At 40.1% G+C, this 21,816-nt stretch overlaps 1 protein-coding gene across 2 annotated transcripts in view; it reads left to right on the top strand.

Annotated features, from left to right (window-relative positions):
- MIER3 (MIER family member 3) overlaps positions 1–21,816 on the top strand; it is a 72,840-nt gene that overhangs the window by 7,928 nt on the left and 43,096 nt on the right. Inside the window, exon 2 of one of the 2 annotated variants that reach the window (XM_042987129.1) lies at positions 13,297–13,492. The exons of the other annotated variant lie outside the window; for it this stretch is intronic. The gene's annotated coding sequence lies outside the window, so the exon portion shown is untranslated. The remainder of the gene's footprint in view (positions 1–13,296; positions 13,493–21,816) is intronic. 2 annotated transcript variants of the gene reach the window in all.

The following is a 21,816-nucleotide window of genomic DNA, read 5'->3' as shown; positions in this document are numbered from 1 at the left end:
CACAAATCAGTTTTCTCAGGGAAAACAAGGCAGTAGAATGCATGTTTTAATTTCAGAAAGGTGTCCCTGGTGACTTCTCTGGTCTCAATGACATTGTGCAATGGTGCAGGCCACACACAGTTGCAAAGACTATTATCTTTCGTCAGTGGATGACTTTGTGTAGCACTGTCAAATGATCCTCTTTGGAGGCTAAGTGACCTCACTCTTAATGCCCTTTAACAGCTGGTTTCAAAGATGAAGAACAGTGCAAGTGGTTGAGGGCACAGATAACATAGATTGTGGGCTCAATTGTTGGCATACACAAGAGATATTTTTGGAAATATAGTGGCCATAAACATTTTTAATCAGGATCAAACACACATTTTAAAAATATTTCATATGGCAGCACTTGATTTTGGTTTAAACCATTTGGGTGGATGGATAGAATCCAAAGACATATCATGGAACTTCATGGAGACCAGTTTCATAAAGTGCTCCTACTATCAAAAGGCATTTTCTTGATAAATTTGCGGGCTCTCCAAACCAGTGTTTCCTTCTAGCTGCTCAATCACCAAAGAAGAGTCTAAGAAGATGATTGTGCCTCATCATTATCTTCTCTAAGTGGTATCTTAGTGGCCCCATGGAAAGTGTCACTCCAGTGGTATGTTTGTTTAAAATAACATCCTGCTCTCTGGCAACCTAAAACCAAGTAGACTTATGCATAGGCTCTTGGAGTATGAAGTATTGGAAAGAATTTCACCTGCAAGGAGAGGCTCTGATTTTTATTTTGGCCTTTGCCCAGTGAAAAAATAAGTAGCTGTTTCAATGTTGAATGATTTATTGGCTCTCGACCTTAGAAATAAGTAGTCTTTCCTCTCAAATTGATAGCCATGTTCTTGATACCACTATTGCTTCAGGAAAAGATGTTTTAATGGTGGTAAGGAATTTCATAATAGAGATCATAGGTCTTGAAATGGAATCTCATCTAAATCATTCCCAATCAATGAACATCTCTTCCAGAATCTTTGAGGCACCAAATTGGCATTTGACACTGATTCCTTTTCTCCTGCTAAAGGAAATACTTCCCTGGTAAACGATGCCCATCTGCTGTAATTTGTAGGCTTAGGCTCAGAGGACAGGCTTAGTTGGCAGTAGGTCTTTTCAGAATGTGGAGGGCAGGAACCTAAAGATAGGACAGATCCATGGCCCTACATTTGATGTGTGATCCTTGCATGTCTCTTTTTCCCTCTCAATCACACCATCTGACCAGTCCTCTTGAACTGTTGCTTTGCCTTTTGCAGAAAAGTTATGTTTGTTGATTAACTTACATTTTTATACTCACTACTCTGAATACTCTTCGAATTTTAGTAGCCATGCTAAGCCATTATTTAAATGTGTGATACTGGAAAAATCACGTCACCACTCTGGACCTTATTTCTGTCATTAAGGTGTTTGAGTTAGAAGGTCTCTTCAAACTCCAAATTCTAGAGACACCTGGGTGACTTGGTCGGTCGAACATCTGACTCTTGATCTCGGCTCAGGTCATGATCTTGCCGCCGTTCATGAGATAGAGCCCTGAGTCGGGCTCTGCACTGACAGCAAGGAGCCTGCTTGGGAATCTCTCTCTCTCTCTCTCTCTCTCTCTCTCCCCCTGCATGCTCTCTCTCTCTCTCTCAAAATAAACAAATAAATATTAAAAAACCCTCTAAATTCTATGGTTAAAAAAACAACTAAATTAAGTTATTCATCCATTTACTCAAGAACTACATATTGAGCTACATTGAATGCTAGACCTTGTATTGGGTGCAAACAGATCTAATTCCTTGCTGTATATCTAGTAGCTGATATCTCAGGCAGGGAGTACCAGAATTGGGGCTAGGACTCTTGGGGCATGGGAAGTTTGACAAGCTCCCCAGGTGATCCTGGTACTCACTCCGTCTATCAGTTGAGAACTCAATATTCAATCTGAAAAGGTCAGCCACAATAGGCCATTAGAATACATTGTTCTCCGATAGATTGGCTAGATAAAATCGAGCTGGAGGTCATCTCACTCTGTATAGCTAACAGTTTCACCATCCACTGTATGGCACATGTGTACAGTATCATTGTGGCCAATGCTGGGTAGCTGATCTTTCAGAGGCATGGAATTTCATTTGAATTAATACATTAGTTATATCCTCTGTGATTCTGTTTCTCTCGCATTGTCAGAGAGTTAACATAAGGGATTCTTGGAGAAAGGACTGGTTGAGTGGTGAGTCCTTCGACTTGGGCCCCTCTGTTCCACACCTGGTGGTTGGATGGGGGAAGGGGAGCATAGAACATGACAGCTGTCCACTATGAGGGTGCACCTGCCACACATGTCTGTAGCCATCCTAGGGGTGAGGGTTTCGGAGGCACTTTGGTGCTTGTGAATCTCCTGTAGTTTGTCACCAATCCCTCTGGAAGGGCCTGAACAGCCCTCTGTTTACTGATTACACCCATCAACTCATTGAACTCTTCTCCCTTCACACACACACACACAAATCTGTGTAATGATAGTTGTTCATTGCCATTTTCTTATCATCATCATTCATTCATTTATCAGTCCATTGATTATTTGGTTCATTCACTGATTTATACATTCGACCATTCATTTATTCATTTCTCTGTAGATCAGCATTGAAAAAATACACAGGGTGTATACACAGGGGGACTCAATCCTACCACAAAATGCTTCAGAGCACACCTGCATTCTCTTTACACAACTTCCTTTTCAGTGTTCTTCCAACTTAAACCTCACGTAGAGCTGATTCCCATCCCTCCCTCTGTTTGTCTCATCCTTTCCCCATGGAGACATCTCTGGTGGGTTTTGTTCAAGGAGATTGCTCATAAGTTTAGGAGGTCAGGGTTGGCTGTGTACAAAGAGCTCCATGGGCTAGTGCAAGTGCAAGTGCAAGGTGGCACCAGGGAGCAAAAGAAGTCAACTAACAATCAATTGCAAAAAATACTGTAAACATTTAAAATCTCAACCAAAGAGTTTCGAAAGTTTTCCTTTCTCTCTCTAATAATAGCTCTGTGGTATAACCTGTAAATCTACTCTGGGGCAGCATATGGGAAGGGAATGTTCTGGAGCTCAGAAACTCCAGTGCTCCTGTAACTGTGCTCACAATGGGGCAAGAGAAACAATCAAAGATCCCACAGCCTCCTGACAGTTGTTAACCCCTTGTCTCTTTTTGTCCAGTCCAGAGCCTGGTTTCTTCATTTTTATCTCCCCGCAGAGCAGTCTTTCTACTCCAGCTGATCCATAACCGACCCACAGAGATCCTTAGGCAGTAGCTACTTGATTCCTGAATTCTCCATCTACTTTCACAGGCTCCATTTCTTTTAGTATTTTTTTAAAATGTTTATTTATTTTTGATGGAGTCGGTGCGGGGGGAGAGGGAGAGAGAGAGAGGGAGAATGAACGGGGGAGGGGCAGAGAGAGAGGGAGACACAGATTCCAAAGCAGGCTCCAGGCTCTGAGCTGTCAGCACAGAGCCCGATGCAGGGCTCCAACTCATGAAACATGAGATCATGACCTGAGCCGGTCAGACTCTCAACCTACTGAGCCACCCAGGCACCCTTCACAGGCTCCATTTTTTTAATCTGGGCTTCTGTATTTGAGCCTGTTGTTGATAACTTGGTTGATATCCCATCCGTTAGAACGGGAGCCTTCCTCAGCTATGCCAGTCCAGCTCCCAAGGATCAGAATCACAGACAGCCCCAGTAATGACAGGCTGCTGGCTTGGTGTCCTGAACTTCTAAGTGTGCTCCACTTTGAGTGCCCCATTCCTGTGCTTCACATACCCGCTGGGCTTCTCTTCCTGCTCAACTGCCTGCTCAGGCTGTCTGCAGTTGCAGCTGCTTGGTTCTCTCTTCCTCCCTTGTGTTTGACCCCTTGGGACCAACCCAGATGTATCCAAGGCCTCTCCCCTTCCATCCATCCGTGAGGATTGCCAAGGCTGGCTGAATCCCACAGAGTGACACAGGCGACAGTCATGCGTGAACTAAAGGTTATGGCATTTGCTGTTCTGTAGATCCACGCCACAAAAAGAATAGCCAAAACTTGAATGAGCAGAGAAATTTCAGGACCACATGCAAAACTTCTCTGTGAAATGTTTCCAAGCAAAGAAAAGATGACTAGTTGTGTACTTCTGTGATTTTCTAATTTAACATTCTGGAATGTGATCATAAAAATGTCCTTAGCAGGGTGCCTTGGTGGCTCCGTTGGTTGAGGGTCTGACTTTTCTGCTCAGGTCATGATCTCACGGTTTGTGGAATCAAGCCCTGTGTCAGGCTCTGCACTGACAATGTGGAGCCTGCTTGGGATTCTCTCTCTCTCTCTCTCTCTCTCTCTCTCTGTCTCTCTTTCTCTCTCTCCCCCTCTCTCTGCCCCTCCCCCACCTCAAAATAAATAAACATTTTTTTAAAATGTCCTTAGAGGGTGCCTGGGTAACTCAGTCGGTTAAGCATTGGCTTAATTGATTTTGGCTCAGGTCATAATCTCACAGTTCGTGAGATCAAGCCCCATGTCAGACTTTGTGCTGATAGCATGGAACTGCTTGGGTTTCTCTCTCTCTTCTCTCTCTGCCCCTCCCTGCACTCTTACTCGTTTTCTCTTTTTCAAAATAAATAAATAAACATTTTAAAAAGTCCTTAACATGTGTGCTGTGCAGCTTCCTTTTATGCCAACCCATTTGAAATGTGTTTATTTTGTGTTACTTTATCCAAATCATTTTCATATGTCTTTAAATAACCTGCTTAGGAGCAGGGCATCCTAGTGGAAAGAATACTGGGCTGTGTTCTAGTCCAGTCTCTTTGGAACATTATCGATATTTGTATTTTGTTCTGTTTTGTTTTTATTGAAGTATAACTGAAATACAATATCTTATTAGTTTCAGATGTACATCATGGTGATTCTATATTTTTATACATTATGAGATGAGTTACTAGTTACTGTCTGTCACCATGCAAAGTTATGACAATATTATTGACTATATTTCCTATGCTGTATGTAATATCAACCAGACTTGATTATTTTATAGCTGGAAGTTTGTACCTCTTAATGTCCTTTACCTATTTCACCCACTCAACCCCTCCTTCTCTGGTAACTGACAGTTTGTTTCCTGTGTCTATGAGTCTGTTTCTGTTTTGTTTGTTTATTCATTTGATTTGCTTTCAGACTCAACATATGAGTGAAATCATATGGTATTTGTCTTTCTCTGTCTGACTTATTTTACTTAGCATTAATACTCTCTGGCTCCATCCATGTTGTTCCAAATGGCAAGATTTCATTCTTTTTTTATGGCTGGGTATTTTCCATTGTATATAAATACCACATCTTCTTTGTCTATTCATCTATCGATGGACACTTAAGTTGCATAAGTGGTCTGAACTAATTTTCTGGGAAAGGGGTCTGTGCTCCCTTTGAAGTCTTGGAGCCTGGCTCTGTGGGTGTGCTCTCACTCATCTCAAAAGGGTTTCACTCATGTAGTCAGTTTGCATGAATGTGCTAACACATATTTATTGAATACTTACTATGGGCCATGAAGTGTGTTAGGTGCTAGAGGTACAATTGTGAATAAACACCTGTATGGTTCCTGTTCTCTTGAAGCATGCAGTTTAGTGAAGGGTTCTCCATATGGGCACTATTGACATTTTGTCAAGGGAACTGTCCTGTGCATTGTAGTATGTTTATCAGCATATGTGGCCTCTGCCCACTAGATACCAGTACCACCTCTCCAGCTGAGACATCCCCAGATGCCTCTAGCACATTGCATTGCCAGATGTTTTTTTAGGGGAGAGAGGAAAGAGGGAGGGACAGATTATCCAGGGATGAGACCAATGGTCTAGTATTATTAATGATGAACAATTACTGGGCACTTACTAGGTGTCAGGTGCAGTGTTCAGCACAACTAGCCAAAAGGTAGATAATGGTGAAAATTGGTGAGTAGACCCTACTAAAACAACTCACCAGATTCTACAAGACTGTCCACTTATTTCCTCCATGACCAATAAGGAGGAATTCCAAGGACACATGAATATTTATTCCTAAGGACTCTGGTTCACCCGTGTGCTTCTGCCCTGGCATGTTGACTCATATGTTTAAAAAGAAATGTCTTTGTTCTCAAACCTGTTTGTGCCTATCATACTTGTTACAATTGTGCTATTTGATTAAAAAACACATAAATTTGGGGCGCCTGGGTGGCTCAGTCAGTTGGGCATCTGACTTCAGCTCTCAGGTCATGATCTCACGGTTTGTGAGTTCAAGCCCCACATCAGGCTCTAGGCTCTCTGTGCAGGGCCTGCTTCAGATCCTCTGTCTCCCTCTCTGTGTTCCTCCCTTGCTCATGCTCCCTAACTCGAAAGAAAGAAAGAAAGAAAGAAAGAAAGAAAGAAAGAAAGAAAGAAGAAAGAAAGAAAGAAAAAGAAAAATAGCACATAAACTGATTAAATATGAGTGTGAAGAGTTTTTCTGAAGAAAATTAAATGGACTGTTTTGGAATGATGTGATTAAAACAAACCATTCTGTTTAATTAAATATGAATAAGAACAATTGTAATAAGATAGAAAAAACCTGTAAAAATCTAGAAGACAATAGTTTTTGCTTTTACTTTAAAGAGTCCCAAACTGGAAATTGTTGCCCATGTATTATGGATGTGGATCAGGTAAGAAAAAAAGATGTGAAAAATAGTTAGCCAAAGAAAGGTCTATGCACTACATAAGGACATATAAATAAAGGTTTTTTTGTATGTTTTAAGTTAAAAAAAATGTTTGGCAAATATATGGCATTTTATGATGTTCCATTTTTAGTTGACCAATTCATCTGACTTACTTCAGATGGGTGTGATTCTCTTATATTACTACCATTTCGGAGATGAAAAATTAAAAGTTAGAGAGATAACTTGCCCGTGTGACATGTAAACACCCTTCCCCGCCATACTCTCGATTACATTAAAATGAAGGATTTGTGTTTAATGAAGAATGTTGTGGACAAAGTTACTAGATGATAAACTGGGAGATTTTGCAATGTCTGAAACCAGCAATGGTTCAATATTCAGAATATACAGATAATTTCTGAAACCAAAAAGATAAAGAAAGCAATCTCAATGTAAAAATGGGCAAAGAGTGTAATGGATAATTTACAGAAGAGGAATCTCTGAAGACTAATAAGCATTTGAAGACATGATCAATAATTTTAGTGATCAGAGAAATTTAAAACAAAGATGAATGGGGCGGCTGCACGGCTCAGTCCTTTGAGTGTTCAACGCTTTTTTTTTTTTTTAACATTTATTTATTTTTGAGAGAGAGAGAAAGACAGAGAGAAAGTGGGGTAGGGGCAGAGAGAGGAGACACAGAATCTGAAGCCAGCTGCAGGCTCTCAGCTGTCAGCACAGAGCCAGATGTGGGGCTCGAACTATGAGATAATGACCTGAGCTGAAGTCCGAAGCTTAACCAACTGAGCCACCCTGGTGCCCCAAGTGTCTGACTCGATTTCTGCTCAGGTCATGCATGATCCCAGGGTCCTGGGATGGAGCCCGTGTTGGGCTGCGCACTGAGCGTGGAACTTGCTTAAAATTCTCTCTCTCTCTCTCTCTCTCTCTCTCTCTCTCTCACTTTCTCTCTCTCTCTCTGCCCCTCTCCCCTGCTCATATGCATGCTCTCTCTCTCAAATAAAATAATCAACCAACCAATCAATCAATAAATAAAACAAAGACATCACTATGTGCATTAGATGGGCAGACATTAGCTGGAATATACCCCAAGGAGGCGGGGATGAGAAGCTATTGGAGCCCTAGGTGCTGCTGGTGAGAACAGAGATGGGGCAGCAGCCCCTTCTGGGGGCAACCTGGACCCACCAAGTGACCCCAAAAGTTTCCTCCTAGATGTACATCCTTGAGAAATCTTTACACAACTTTATCAAGGAACATGAACAAGGATGCTCAATATAGCATTATGGATTAGCCTGGGTCTTCTGAAAAACAGACACCAAGATGGGAATTAAATGTCCAAAGATATTAGTAGAGGAAGTACCTGTGAAAGAAAATTGGGAGGACTGGGATAACCTTCATTCCATGATGCAAGTCTGGTCCTGAGTGAAGAAGAGAGGGAAAGAATGTTGGTGGAAGTGTCCTCAATTGCCTTGTGATCTAAGGAATGTTTTTCAAGTCCACCTGGAAGTCCTCCAGGAAAAATCAGCTATGAGAGGAGTCTCATGTTACCCAGAAATGGGTCTGTCTTAGTGTTTCTGCTCCCTCCTGGGAGCAGCCCACAGGAAGTGTGACCTTAGGTGAAGCACAGAGATAGATTTCAGAGCACAACAGCTGGGGCCTTCGGTCACTTATACTCGCTGGGGCTAGAGGCCTGTGAGGAGCATTCTCATGGATGGCACACAGTATTGGGGGTAGCAGGGAGAGGAAACTGCATATATGTCCATTATGGGGACAGTAAATACATAATATGTACTGGACACACATCAGTGAGCAGTTAAAAGCAAAGAATTGGAGGTATACCTAACAGCATGGATGAATCTAAAAAACAATGTGTAGAGTGAAAAAGAAGAAACAGAATGAGCTATCACAACAATATTTACTGAATGTATGAATACATGCATACAAAACAGTAACATTCAATATACAAGTGTATACATACAAACCAAAAGATGTTCAGGGCACCTGGGTGACTCAGTCAGTTAAGCAACTGACTCTTAATTTTGGCTCAGGTCATGATCTTGGGGTTCTTGAGATCTAGTCCTGTGTTGGGCTCTGCACTGTCAGTGGAGTCTTCTTGGGATTCTCTCTCTCATTCATGCTCATGCTCTCTCTCTCTCTCAAAATAAACTTTAAAAAAAAAGATGCTCATCATGCCCATTAGAATGGTTGCTTTGGTAGGTTATGGGAGTAAAAAGGAATTAACATAAAGGAACATACAAAAAAAGGCCTTACATGGAATCAGTGAAGATAAAGTGTCTCTAACTGAGCATGAGTAGCTCAGGTTCCTGACTCTGAAGACCTAAATAAACATATTAATACAGTGCCCGCCATTCATCCCCTAAATTTGATAAACCTTTAGCCAGGCTTCTCAAAAAGAAAAGAGAGAGGACTCAAATAGATAAAATCACGAATGAAAATGGATTTATTACAACCAATCCCTCAGAAATACAAGCAATTATCAGGGAATAGCATGAAAAATTATATGCCAACAAACTGGACAACCTGGAAGAAATGGAAAAATTCCTAAACACCCACACACTACCAAAACTCAAACAGGAAGAAATAGAAAATTTGAACAAACCCATAACTAATGAAGAAATTAAATCAGTTATCAAAAATCTTGCAACAAATAAGAGTCCTGGACCAGATGGCTTCCCTGAGGAATTCTACCAGACATTTAAAGCAGAGTTAATACCTACCCTTCTCAAGCTGTTCCAAAAAATAGAAATGGAAGGAAAACTTCCGGACTCGTTCTATAAAGTCAGCATTACTTTGATTCCCAAACCAGAAAGAGACCCAACAAAAAAAGAGAACTACAGGCCAATATCCCTGATGAATATGGATGCAAAAATTCTCAACAAGATACTAGCAAATCGAATTCAACAGCATATAAAAAGAATTATTTATCATGATCAAGTGGGACTCATTCCTGAGCTGCAGGGCTGGTTCAATATTCGCAAATCAATCAATGTGATACATCACATTAATAAAAGAAAGGATAAGAACCATATGATCCTGTCAATCGATGCAGAAAAAGCATTTGACAAAATTCAGCATTCTTTCTTAATAAAAACTCTCCAGAAAGTCAGAATAGAAGGAACATACTTAAACATCATAAAAGCCATTTATGAAAAGCCCATAGCTAATATCATCCTCAATGGGGAAAAACTGAGAGCTTTCCCCCTGAGATCAGGAACACGACAGGGATGTCTACTCTCACCGCTGTTGTTCAACATAGTGTTGGAAGTCCTAACATCAGCAATCAGACAACAAAATGAAATAAAAGGCATCAAAATTGGCAAAGAAGAAGTCAAACTTTCACTTTTTGCAGACGACATGATACTCTACATGGAAAACTGACAGACTCCACCAAAAGTCTGCTAGAACTGATACATGAACTCAGCAAAGTCGCAGGGTACAAAATCAATGTACAGAAATTGGTTACATTTTTATACACCAAAAATGAAGCAACAGAAAGAGAAATAAAGAAACTGATCCATTTATAATTGCACCAAGAGCCATAAAATACCTAGGAATAAACCTAACCAAAGGTGTAAAAGATCTGTATGCTGAAAACTACAGAAAGCTTATAAAGCTTTATGCTGTGTGCTGAAAACTATAGAAAGCTTATGAAGGAAATTGAAGAAGTCACAAAGAAATGGAAAAACATTCCATGCTCATGGATTAGAAGAATAAATACTGTTAAAAAGTCAATACTACCCAAAGAAATCTACACATTCAATGCAATCCCAATCAAAATTGTACCGGCATTCTTCTCAAAGCTAGAACAAACAATCCTAAAATTTGTATGGAGCCACAAAAGACCCCGAATAGCCAAAGTAATATTGAAGAAGAAAATCAAAGCAGGAGGCATCACTATCCCAGACTTTAGCCTCTACTACAAAGCTGTAATCATCAAGACAGCATGGTATTGGCACATAAACAGACACATAGGTGAATGGAATAGAATAGAGAACCCAGAATTGGACCCAAAAATGTATGGCCAACTAATTTTTGACAAAGCAGGAAAGAGTATCCAATGGGAAAAAGACAGTCTCTTTAAGAATTGGTGCTGGGAGAACTGTACAACAACATGCAGAAGAATGAAACTAGACCACTTTCTTACACCATTCACAAAAACAAACTCAAAATAGATGAAAGACCTGACTGTGAAACAGGAAACCATCAAAATCCTAGAGGAGAAAGCAAGCAACCTCTTTGACCTCAGCTGCAGCAATTTCTTACTTGACACATCTCCCAAGGCAAGGGAATTAAAAGCAAAAATGAGCTATTGGGACCTCATCAAGATAAAAAGTTTCTGCACTGCAAAGGAAACAATCAACAAAACTAAAAGGCAACAGACAGAATGGAAAAAGATATTTGCAAATGACATGTCAGATAAAGGGTTAGTATCCAAAATCTATAAAGAACTCACCAAACTCCATACCCTAAAAACAAATAATCCAGTGAAGAAATGGGCAGAAGACATGAACAGACACTTTTCTAAAGAAAACATCCAGATGGCCAACAGGCACATTAAACGATGCTCAGTGTCATTCATCATCAGGTAAGTACAAATCAAAGCCATACTAGATACAACCTCACACTGGCCAGAGTGGCTAAATGAACAAATCAGGAGACTATAGATGCTGGCGGATGTGGAGAAACAGGAACCCTCTTGCACTGTTGGTGGGAATGCAAACTGGTGCCACCGCTCTGGGAAACAGTGTGGAGGTTCCTCAAAAAATTAAAAATAGAAATACCCTATGACTAGCAATAGCACTGCTAGGAATTTACCCAAGGGATACAGGAGTGCTGACGCATAGGGGCACATGTACCCCAATGTTTGTAGCAACACTTTCAACAATAGCCAAATTATAGAAAGAGCCCAAAAATCCATCAACTGATGAATGGATAAAGAAGATATGGTTTATATATACAATGGAATACTACTTGGCAATGAGAAAGAATGAAATCCTGCCATTTGTAGCAATGTGGTTGGAACTGGAGGGAATTAAGCTAAGTGAAATAAGTCAGTCAGAGAAAGACAGGTACCATATGTTTTCACTCATATGTGGATGTTGAGAAACTTAACAGAAGACCATGAGGGAAGGGAAGGGGGAAAAAAGTTACAGAGAGGAAAGGAGGCAAACTATGAGACTCTTAAATACAGAGAACAAACTGAGGGCTGATGGGGGGTGGGGGAGAGGGGAACAGGAGTGATGGGCATTGAGGAGGGCACTTGTTGGGATGAGCACTGGGTGTTGTATGGAAGCCAATTTGACAGTAAATTATATCTAAAAAAATAAAATAAAATTGGTATAAAAAACAAAAAAGAAAAAAAACCCTGCAAAAGCAGCCTCTTTGGAGTTCTGTAATACCAACTATAGAAACAGTCTTATGTCCTAAGAACAGTAGATGCCCACTCTTGGTCCTTTACATTCTGCTCAACCTATAATTGCCTCTTGTTGTTGCAATGTACAGATACCAGCAACAGCAACTCCCAGCACTAGCCTCGGAGCTGCCTCAGGCCACCCACCTGCCTACCATCTCTCTCTCTTTCAACCCTCCCTTCAGGCTAGCTCCTGGGATTTCTATTCCTGCCCTGGGCTCATGGTTCTTTTTTTTTTCCCCCACCCTTAAATAGCTTTATTGAAATATAATTCACCTTCCATACAATTCACCCATTCAAAATGTACAATTCAGTGGATTTTAGTACCTTCACAGAACTGGGCAGCCATCACCACAATGAATTTTAGAAAATTTTATCATCCCCAAAAGAAACACAGCAACCTCCAATCCTTCTGCCACCAAACTCCCCATCCCCTTCCGCACTCTAGGCAACCACTATTCTACTTTCGGTTTCAATGATTTGCCTGCCTATTCTGGACATGTCTTGTAAATGGAATTAGACAAAGTGTGGTCTTGTTTTCAAGATTCATCCATGTTGTAGCATGTTTCAGTGCTTCATTCCTTTTTGTTGCAAAATTATATTCCATCATATGAATATACCACATTTTATTTATCTTTTCTCCTGTTGATGAACATTTGGGTTGTTTCCTGTTTGGGGCAGTTACGTACAATACTGCTAGGATATTTGTATATAACTTGTTGTGTGGACATATGTTTTCATTTGTCTTGGGTGTACACCTAGGAGTGGAATTGCTGGGTCATGTGGCAAGTCTATACCCAACCTATTGAGGAACCTCCGGACTGTTTTTCAAGGCAGCTGCAGAATTTTACATTCGCACCAGCAGTGTATAAGGGTGCCAGTTTTCTACATCCCTGTCAATACTTGCTATCATCTGTCTTTTTGATTATGGCACCCTACTTCCCACTATTGGCTCCTAGAGCCTGTTTGGCTCACTGACCTTAGGAATCCTGCACTTCCTTGATTTCAGGCATCTTCTGGGTTTCCTGTAAAAGTCATTCTCCATCACACTGGCAGACTCCTTGACTTCCTCCACTAAGGAATAAGGCTGGCAGATATTGGGGTTCTCAGATGCTACCCCCAAAATAAAAGAGGAGAGAAAGAGGAAGGTTAAATGTGACTGACAGTACCCCTTTTCTTTCTCTTCTACTCCAGTTGCTGGAGTGACCAGCTGAGGGACCGAGGAAGGGCTGAACTGGGGATGGGACAGCAATCATTCTGGAATTCCAACCTGAGAGTGGCAAGGATGAGATGGAACAGCCAGTGCAATGATCAGTTTAGAGGTGGACTCTCATTTCCTTTGGTCTTTTTATTTGCTGCAAAGGGGAAGGGAGAGGAGTCTCCGCATTAGGTAAGGTAGTAATAAATAACTGGTTTTTGCTGACAGTAACTTACAACTGATAATGTTTATCATTCCTCTTTTCAATGACTTCTCTTTTATGGCTGGTTTATTTAGAAACAACTGTTGGTGTTAGTACCTTCTATGCATTCCAGGCTGAAGAGTCCTGGTTTGGGGTGAGACAGATTTCAATAGTACCACAGCTGAAAGAGAAAACCTGTCAGCACAAAGAGAAAGGCCATCAGAAAAGTCATGGATTGTGTTTCTGTTTAACCCTCTTTTCTTAGGCTGGGATGACTTAAGTAGAGGTTTCTGACTTGGAAAATTGACTTGCGTTTGAATCTCTCAACCGTACTTGAATTTTACCCTGGGAAACCAGGCTCAGTGAGTACACTTATTTCAGTAACAATTCTATACACAGCTGAAGGCTTTACTTAACAACCATTTAGATTCAGGAATAGATTAAATCCATTAACTAAGCCAGTGTTTTCTCCCTCACTGTGGTTATTAACCAAATTGCTAGCATTAGGTGTAACACAGAAAACCATGTTTAAAGATAACCTACACCTACCGTTTTAGCATTTTTATTTTAATGTGCATGATTAGGACATACATTCTGAAACTATATAGTTTTGTAGAATTCAAGTATAAACTTTTAAACGTCAACTTTCTTGAGGTATAATTCACTTAACATTTAAGTGCACCACCTATTTAAAAAAATTTTATTTTGGGGGAGAGAGATCACAAGCAAGAAGGGGCAGAGGGAGAGAGAGAGAGAGAGAGAGAGAGAGAGAGAGAGAGAGAATCCCAAGCAGGCTCTGCACTTCCAACTCAGAGGGCTCATTCCTACGAAGTTAACCATGAGATCATGACCTGAGCTGAAACCGAGAGTCAGATGCTTAGCTGACTGAGTCACCCAGGTGCCCCTAAGTGCACCCATTTTAAGGGTACTGATTAGTGAGTTATACATTTGTGTAACCACTACTATGATCAAGATATAGAGCATCTCTATCACCTTTCCTCCTGTCCTTTACTGTCAGTCCCCACACACTTTCCAGTCCCAGGCAAACACAAATTTACCTTCTTTTCCTAGATTAATTTTGTACTTTGTGAATTTAATATAACTGGAACCAGAGTGTTTTTGAGATTCATCCATGTCGTTACTTGTATCTGTTTTCATACCTTTTTACTGCTTGATGTTATTTCTAGTGTATGGATGTACCAAAATGACAAATTAAAGTTTATCCTAGGAATGAAGGATTGGATAAACATTGAAAATCACCAATTACCAGAATAAAGGTGAAAAAGAATGTGATCATCTCAATATATGCAAAAAAGTTACTTGACAAAATTTGTCACCCATTTGTAATAAATATTCTCAGCAAACTACTAATAGAAAGGAAATATCCTTAATATGATAAAGGGCGTTTACAGGAAACATCATACTTAATGGCTATATTAGTTATCTATTACTGTGTAAAAAATTACCCCAAAACTTAGCAGCTTAAGCAATAAACACTTAACATCTCACTATTTCTTAGGGTTAGGGATTTGAGCGCAACTTGGTAGAGTAGTTCTAACTGAGATTCTCTCATGAGGTTGCGTTCAAGATATCAGCTAGGATTATGGTCATCTGAAACCTTGATTAGGGCTGAAGGATTTGCTTCCAAGATAGCTCATTCACAAAGCTGTTGGGATAAGCCTTCAGGTCTTTACTACTTGAAGGAGGCCTTAGATCCTCACCATACGCATCTCTTCATAAGTCTTCTCATGGCTTGACAAATGGCTTCCCCCAGAGTAGTGATCCAAGAAAAAGAGAAAGCAAGAAGGAAGCTACAATACCATTTATGACCATTTATGAAGTCACATATAGCCTTTCCACCAGAATCTATTCATTAGAAGCAAGTGACTACTGCTCACATTCAAGGGGAGGGGGAAAGACTCCACTCTCCGAGGGGAGGAGTATAAGAGAAACAGTGACTATATTTCAAAACCACCACAAAGGTAAAAGATGAGATGCTTTCCCCCAGGAATATCAGGAACAATGAAGAATAAATACTTTCAACATTTTAATTCAACATTATCCTGGAGGTCCTAGCAGTTACAATAGAGCAAGAAAAACAATAAGATATATGGATCAGAAAGGTAGAAGTAAAACTGTCTTTATTTGCAGATGACATATTTGTGAAAATAGAAAATTTTAAGGAGTCTACAAGAAGCCACTAACATACAAATAAAATTTCCAAAGTTGTATGGTACAAAATTAATATACAAAATTTAATTGAATATCTATATACTAGCAACAATCAATGGTAAAATGAAAATTTTAAATGCCATTTAAAATAGTATCAAAAATACATAAAATATTTGGGGTTGAGTCTAGTAAAAGATTTACAAGATCTATACATTGAAAACCATAAAACTTTGCTGGGAGAAACTAAATGAGACTTAAGTTAATGGAGAGATATGTTGTGTTCATAAATTGGAAGAGTTGCTGTTGTTCAGATAGCAATTCTCTCCAAATTGATCTATAGGTTCAATACAATCTCAAGCAAAATACTAGCAGGAATTTTGTAGAAATTGATGAAATGATTCTGAAATTCATATGGAAATAAGGATAGTGAATAGCCAAAATAATTTAAAAAAAGAACAAAGATGAAGCCTTTCACTACCTGATTTCAAGGTTTATTACAAATTTTATTATTATAAATTATCAAGAATTGTCTTATCCAATTTCAAGATTTATTATGAATCTTATTATTATAAGTCATCAAGAATCATGAAAAAATATATGGACCCTAGTAATAGGCATTATACACATACAATTTTTCATAAAAATATATGAATTGAAAAAAATTTTTGATATATATATGAACCATCAAAAATATTTATATATCTATATCTATATCTATATATCTGTATCTATATTCAGTTGATTTTTGAGAAAGGTGCCAAGTTATTTCAATGGGGAAAGTTTTTCAACAAGTGGTGTTGGGACAACTGTGTATCTATATTGAAAAAAAAAAATAACCTTGACCCTTAACTCACACCATATATAAAAATTAACTCAAAATGGGTCATAGGCCTGAATGTTAAAGTTAAAACTATAACATACTTTGAAAAACAATATCAGAGAAAATCTTGGAAAACTTTGAGAAGACAAAAATTACACAGGCTACAAAAAGCACCAACCATAAGAGAAAAAAATTAATACATTGGACTTCATCAAAATTAAAATCTTTGTTCTTCAAGTATAAATGCAACCAAGAGAATAGCAGGGATTAGGGGGGAGAAGGCAGTGTATACACCAGATCCTACGTTGGTGAAGAACAGTGGCCATGTAATCAGTAAATGACAGTGACCAGGAATGAAGATAGTATGAGTGAATATTAGGATTCTCAGAGGGTGGAGCATCCTGGCTTCCTACCAGAGGAACAAGGACATGGACCTCACCTCCTGACCCTGAAGTTTGTATGGTCTGAAAGGGTGATGTCCTGGGTGGGTGGGGGCAGTGGGGGATCAGGAGAAGAGCAAATTTCAGTTAAGGCAGGTGGTGGGGAGAAATGCCCAGGGAAGTGATTCAGGATATAAGGGGTGTGTAGATCACAGAGTAGGACTCCTGGAGGCTTGGTGGAAGAGTTTGGGAGGAAAAGAAGACATGTTAAGAAGGAGAGGTTCTGAGGATACAGAACAGGAGAGACATATTTTGGACTGCAACTGCAGGAAAACTTCCTCCTCCCAATCTCCTAAAGCAGTGGTCTTCAAACTTTTTTGCTTGAATAGTCTCACATAAGATTTTTAAAACCTCCTTTACTTTTGTTGTTGTTTTTATTCAAGTATAACTTTTCTGGGGCACCTGGGTGGCTCTGTTGGTTAAGCGTCTGACTCTTGATTTCAGTTCAGGTCATGATATCATGGTTCATGAGATCAAGCCCTACATCAGGCTGTGCACTGACAGCACAGAGTCTGCTTGGGATTCTTTCTTCCCCTCTCCCTGCCCCTCCTCCACTCACATTCTCTCTGTCTCTTTCAAAATAAAAATTAAAAAAAAATTTAAATAGAACTTTTCTAAGGTACCTAAATCTTGAATGTACAGGCTCAGTGAACTTTTCCATATTTATACACTCATGTTATCACCATCAAGATGAAGATGTAGAACATTTCCAGCACTAGCAGGTTCCCTCATGTTCCCTTCTTGTTGATACCTGCCCTCTCCCTCCTGTAGGTAACCACTCTTCTGACTTCTATCACCATCGTCTCACATTTTTCAGTTCACATGAAGATTTTTCTATTATAAATCTAAAGAATTTCAAAGGATGTCACTCCTGGCATATTATATAGTGTACCTTGGCCTGCAGATTGAACCTATTTCGTTTATGGAAATGTCTGCTATCTAATCTAAATGGCAAAGCCAGTCTTCATTCTTAAACCAATTAGCCAGATTGAATTTTCAGTCAGAAGGAGTCTGACTTCATTTATCAACTCATATATATGTGTTCCTAGGTCTCCCTGTGATGGATTTATCTTACTTTTGGATTCCAATTCTAAAACATATAAATGGGTGCATAAAGCTCAGAGGCTTGCCAGACGGTTTGTCACCTGCTTGAACCAAGGCACTGATGCTTTATTAATTTTATGAAGCTCTTCTGCTTTGCCCTCAGGGAACTGCCTCACAGATGCTCCTCACAGGAGAGAGCACACAATCTCATGTCCTTTTTTTTAGGTGCTCTCTAGGTTTTTCAACTTGGGCAGGTTTATATGGGATTTGGGAGAAGGGTCATCAGGAAAGGAAGGCTGGAAAGGAGAATTGGCAGGCTGTAGCAGCCCAAAGTCAGGAAAGAGTACAAATGGAAACTAAAGATCTGTAACCAGTCAGCTTAAAACAATCTGTGCCTGCTCACTGCATGGAAGCCTATGTGCACTGTTAGGGCACAGTTTCTGCATCTAAGCACTATTGACATTTTGGGTCATTTAACTCTTTGTCATGAGGGGAGCTGTCCTGTGCATTGTAGGATATTTAACAATATCTTTAACCTCTACATACCAAATCCTAGTAGCAACCCCCTTCCTCACATTTTAACAACCAAAAATATCTTCACACATTGGCACATGTCCCCCTGGGGAGCAAAATACACCTGGTTAAGGACCACTGCCTTAGGGTACTCCAGTTTGAGGACTGCTGTCCTGGAGGAGGATAGCTTCACAGACATCATCTGCAACCTGAAGTATGGAAACTATAGTCATAGTAGGGACCCAATTTTCCTTCTCTTTTAAGTCCACAGAAGTGGAACTTGAGTCTTGTTTCCCATTAGGCTAGATGGTGACAGCAGCAGGGAGCCCAGGGGTATGGGCCATGTGGTCCTTCTTGCAAGGGTGAGTAGAAGTGGGCAGTGGTCTTCACCCTTGCTTCTAGCCATCAGCACTAAGGAGAGGGTGGGAATCTTTTGCAAATGTAGTTTGATGGCAGCATCAGAGATGTTCCTTAGAGATGCCAAGAAATAACTGAACAAGATTTTGGAGGGCTAGGATCTTTTAACAATAGAGAAGCATATTAGAAAACTTTTTTTTTTTTTGCTTTTATAAAATATCAATCAACATACTGCTTCCTTCACTGAGAACGTCTTGCTATGAAAGAAATGTCAGCTGAATTTAGTGTTTAATGACTTTAGTGTATAGTGACATAGTTTATTTGCATTCTGGCTCCAGTTCCTTGTCATGGCAGCATTCCACACTTTGTGTGGCTAGGATATGAACCGAGGGTCTTTAGAGGGTCATGAAATCAATTCAAGACTTGCAACCTTGTTAAAAAAAATAATGAAATGGAAAAAAAATCAGAGTAGGTGCTATTTAGAATGAGTATAATTGTATGAATCTTTTGTTTCAGTTATATACATGTATATATACCTACACACGTGTACTGAGTCAAAATGTCAAAATACCTTTCCAAGTGTGGGTATTGGTCAGAAAAGTGTAAAAAGCACTGGTCTAGGAAAACGTGAAAGTGCAACTGTGCTCATTTAAGGCTGGATTCTGGTCCATTATGATTTTCAGAGCTTTTTTAGCTATCCGTCAGCAGTAGATACTGCCAACGCTTGATCCATATTTTTCAGTCCACCTGGAGTCACCTTCAGACGGCACCTTATACACCTAGTTCCTGCGTTTCTCTGCCTATGAGAGTTATCTGGCTGAGACAGCAGGCTGGGCCTTCCCGAAGGTCAGGATGAAAGTGCCTGAGAGTTAATGCCAGGAATTAGCTTCAAATGGGGATGGGAATTGGTGGATATAATTCCAACTTCCTTATCCCTCTGTGGAACGCTTCTAAAGAGTTACACACTCTAAGAGGGGTACAACACAGACTAAAAAAAAGAAACTGAGGTACAGATACATTAAATGACTTATCCAAGTTCACATGCCAGTAACATTTAAATTCAGATCTGTTTTATTCCAATGTTCACTGTTGTATCTGTGTTATATTTTTCCTCCCAAGATACACTTCCCTGGTCCATAAAGTTCTTGACCTTATTTTTTCGTTTTTTTTTCAAAGTTTTTAAATTTAAGTAATGTTTACACCCAACGTGGGGCTCAAACCCATAACCCCGAGATCAAGAGTAGCATGTTCTTCCATGTTCAGCGAGGCACCCCTGATGTTACTGACCTTCTAACAATTTCTCCAAGTTGACCAATCTTGTTTTCTGGGTCAGTCCTTAGCCTATGTCATTAATTCTCTTGAACTCCTCCATATGACAGGGCAACAATTCCTACAAGCTCCATTTCCTAGGCTCCTGGGTGAGCTGGCTTCTTCTTGGGTTCAGGTAATGGAAGGCACTGGTAATAAATCAGAGAGAGAAGGAGAGAAGCCAGGATATTTGTCCCTCTTTCTCTGTCTCTGGTTACATCTCCGGTACAGCTCTAGCTAGGCAAGTATACCATAGTTCTGGCTTCCCCCACTGACTGGCCCCCGGGCTGTGGTAACATTGATTATGCTTTTTGTCCCTCCAGCTTAAGAGTGGTGGCACTTTCTGCAAATCTCTGAATAACTTCACAGTACTCTGTTTTGAATCTTAGACTTGTGTAACCCATTCATGGATTAATTTCTTCTGTTTATTTATTTGAATTTCTTCTGTTTTATTTATTTAAAAAATTTTTAATGTTTATTTATTTTTAAGAGAGAGACAGAGAGACAAAATCCAAGTGGGGGAGGTACAGACAGAGAGGGAGACAGAATCTGAAGCATGCTCCAGGCTCCCAGCTGTCAGCACAGAGCCCGATGCGGGGCTCAAACCCATGTGAGATCATGACCTGAGCCAAAGTCAGACGCTTAACTGACTGAGCTACTCTCAGGCGCCCTGAATTTCTTCTGTTTTAAATCTTAGAATGGTTTTTCTGATTTTCTATTTGGAACTGGCTGATATACTTCCTAATCTTCTATTTCATTAAGAGTGATGATGAGTCCTCTGAGCTCAACATGTGTAGTGTAGGGCCACATTATTGATTAAATGATACTCTACTCAGAATCATCCCCAAGATTCCTTGTCAGTGTTTGTCTCTAATTAACAGGATTTTTTTTCAGTTTCATTTTCTCTTTGTCAAGTATGCCAGTGTTCTAGCTCAGGTTTCCTAGAAAACAGAACCTGAGGCAAGGATTAAGTGATGATGTATTTGTGAGTATTTGGGAGATGGAAAACCATGGCAGCAAGAGGATGGAAAAAGGGAAGTTAAACAGGGAAGAATGGAAAGCACTGCAAAGTGGTGCATAATCATGTTGCTCATTGCTCTGTGACAAAGCCACAGGAGGCCCAGCAGGTCACTCAGCAAATGCATCTTCTCAGTCACACTGGACATCTCAGGACAGGTTGCAGGGGGAACCAGCACCCCAGAGTCATCCATCCAAGGGAAGGAGGAGAGGAAATTTAACTGCCAGATCCCCTTCAGTCTCCCATGTCTCCATTCATCAAAATTTGTCTCCCATGTCCCCATTCATGAAAGTTTGATATAGAATCAAAACTTCCATGTTTCTGCCTTACACCATCTAGCCCCTCCAGCAGTTACTCAAAAAGCCAGATTCTGTGCTCTGCAGCTGGTGTGTTGTCCAAGTGCAGAAGTGGCAAGAAGACTCCAGACACCAGAATGCAGTTCCTTGCGTGGAGTTGATCATCCAGGGCAGAAGCTACAAGTATGAGAGGCAGATTGGGTGGAAAGAATCTGAGGGGACACCTGTTATGGATTGAATTGTGTCCCCTCAAGTTTCTATGTTGAATTCTGTAGTACCTCACAATGTGACTATACTTGAAGATAGGGCCTTTACAGGTGTGATTAAGTTAAAATGAGGCCATTAG

This window comes from Panthera tigris, chromosome A1, assembly GCF_018350195.1.
Source record: "Panthera tigris isolate Pti1 chromosome A1, P.tigris_Pti1_mat1.1, whole genome shotgun sequence".
NCBI lineage: Eukaryota > Metazoa > Chordata > Mammalia > Carnivora > Felidae > Panthera > Panthera tigris.
This window is presented reverse-complemented; position numbering and strand designations above follow the sequence as displayed.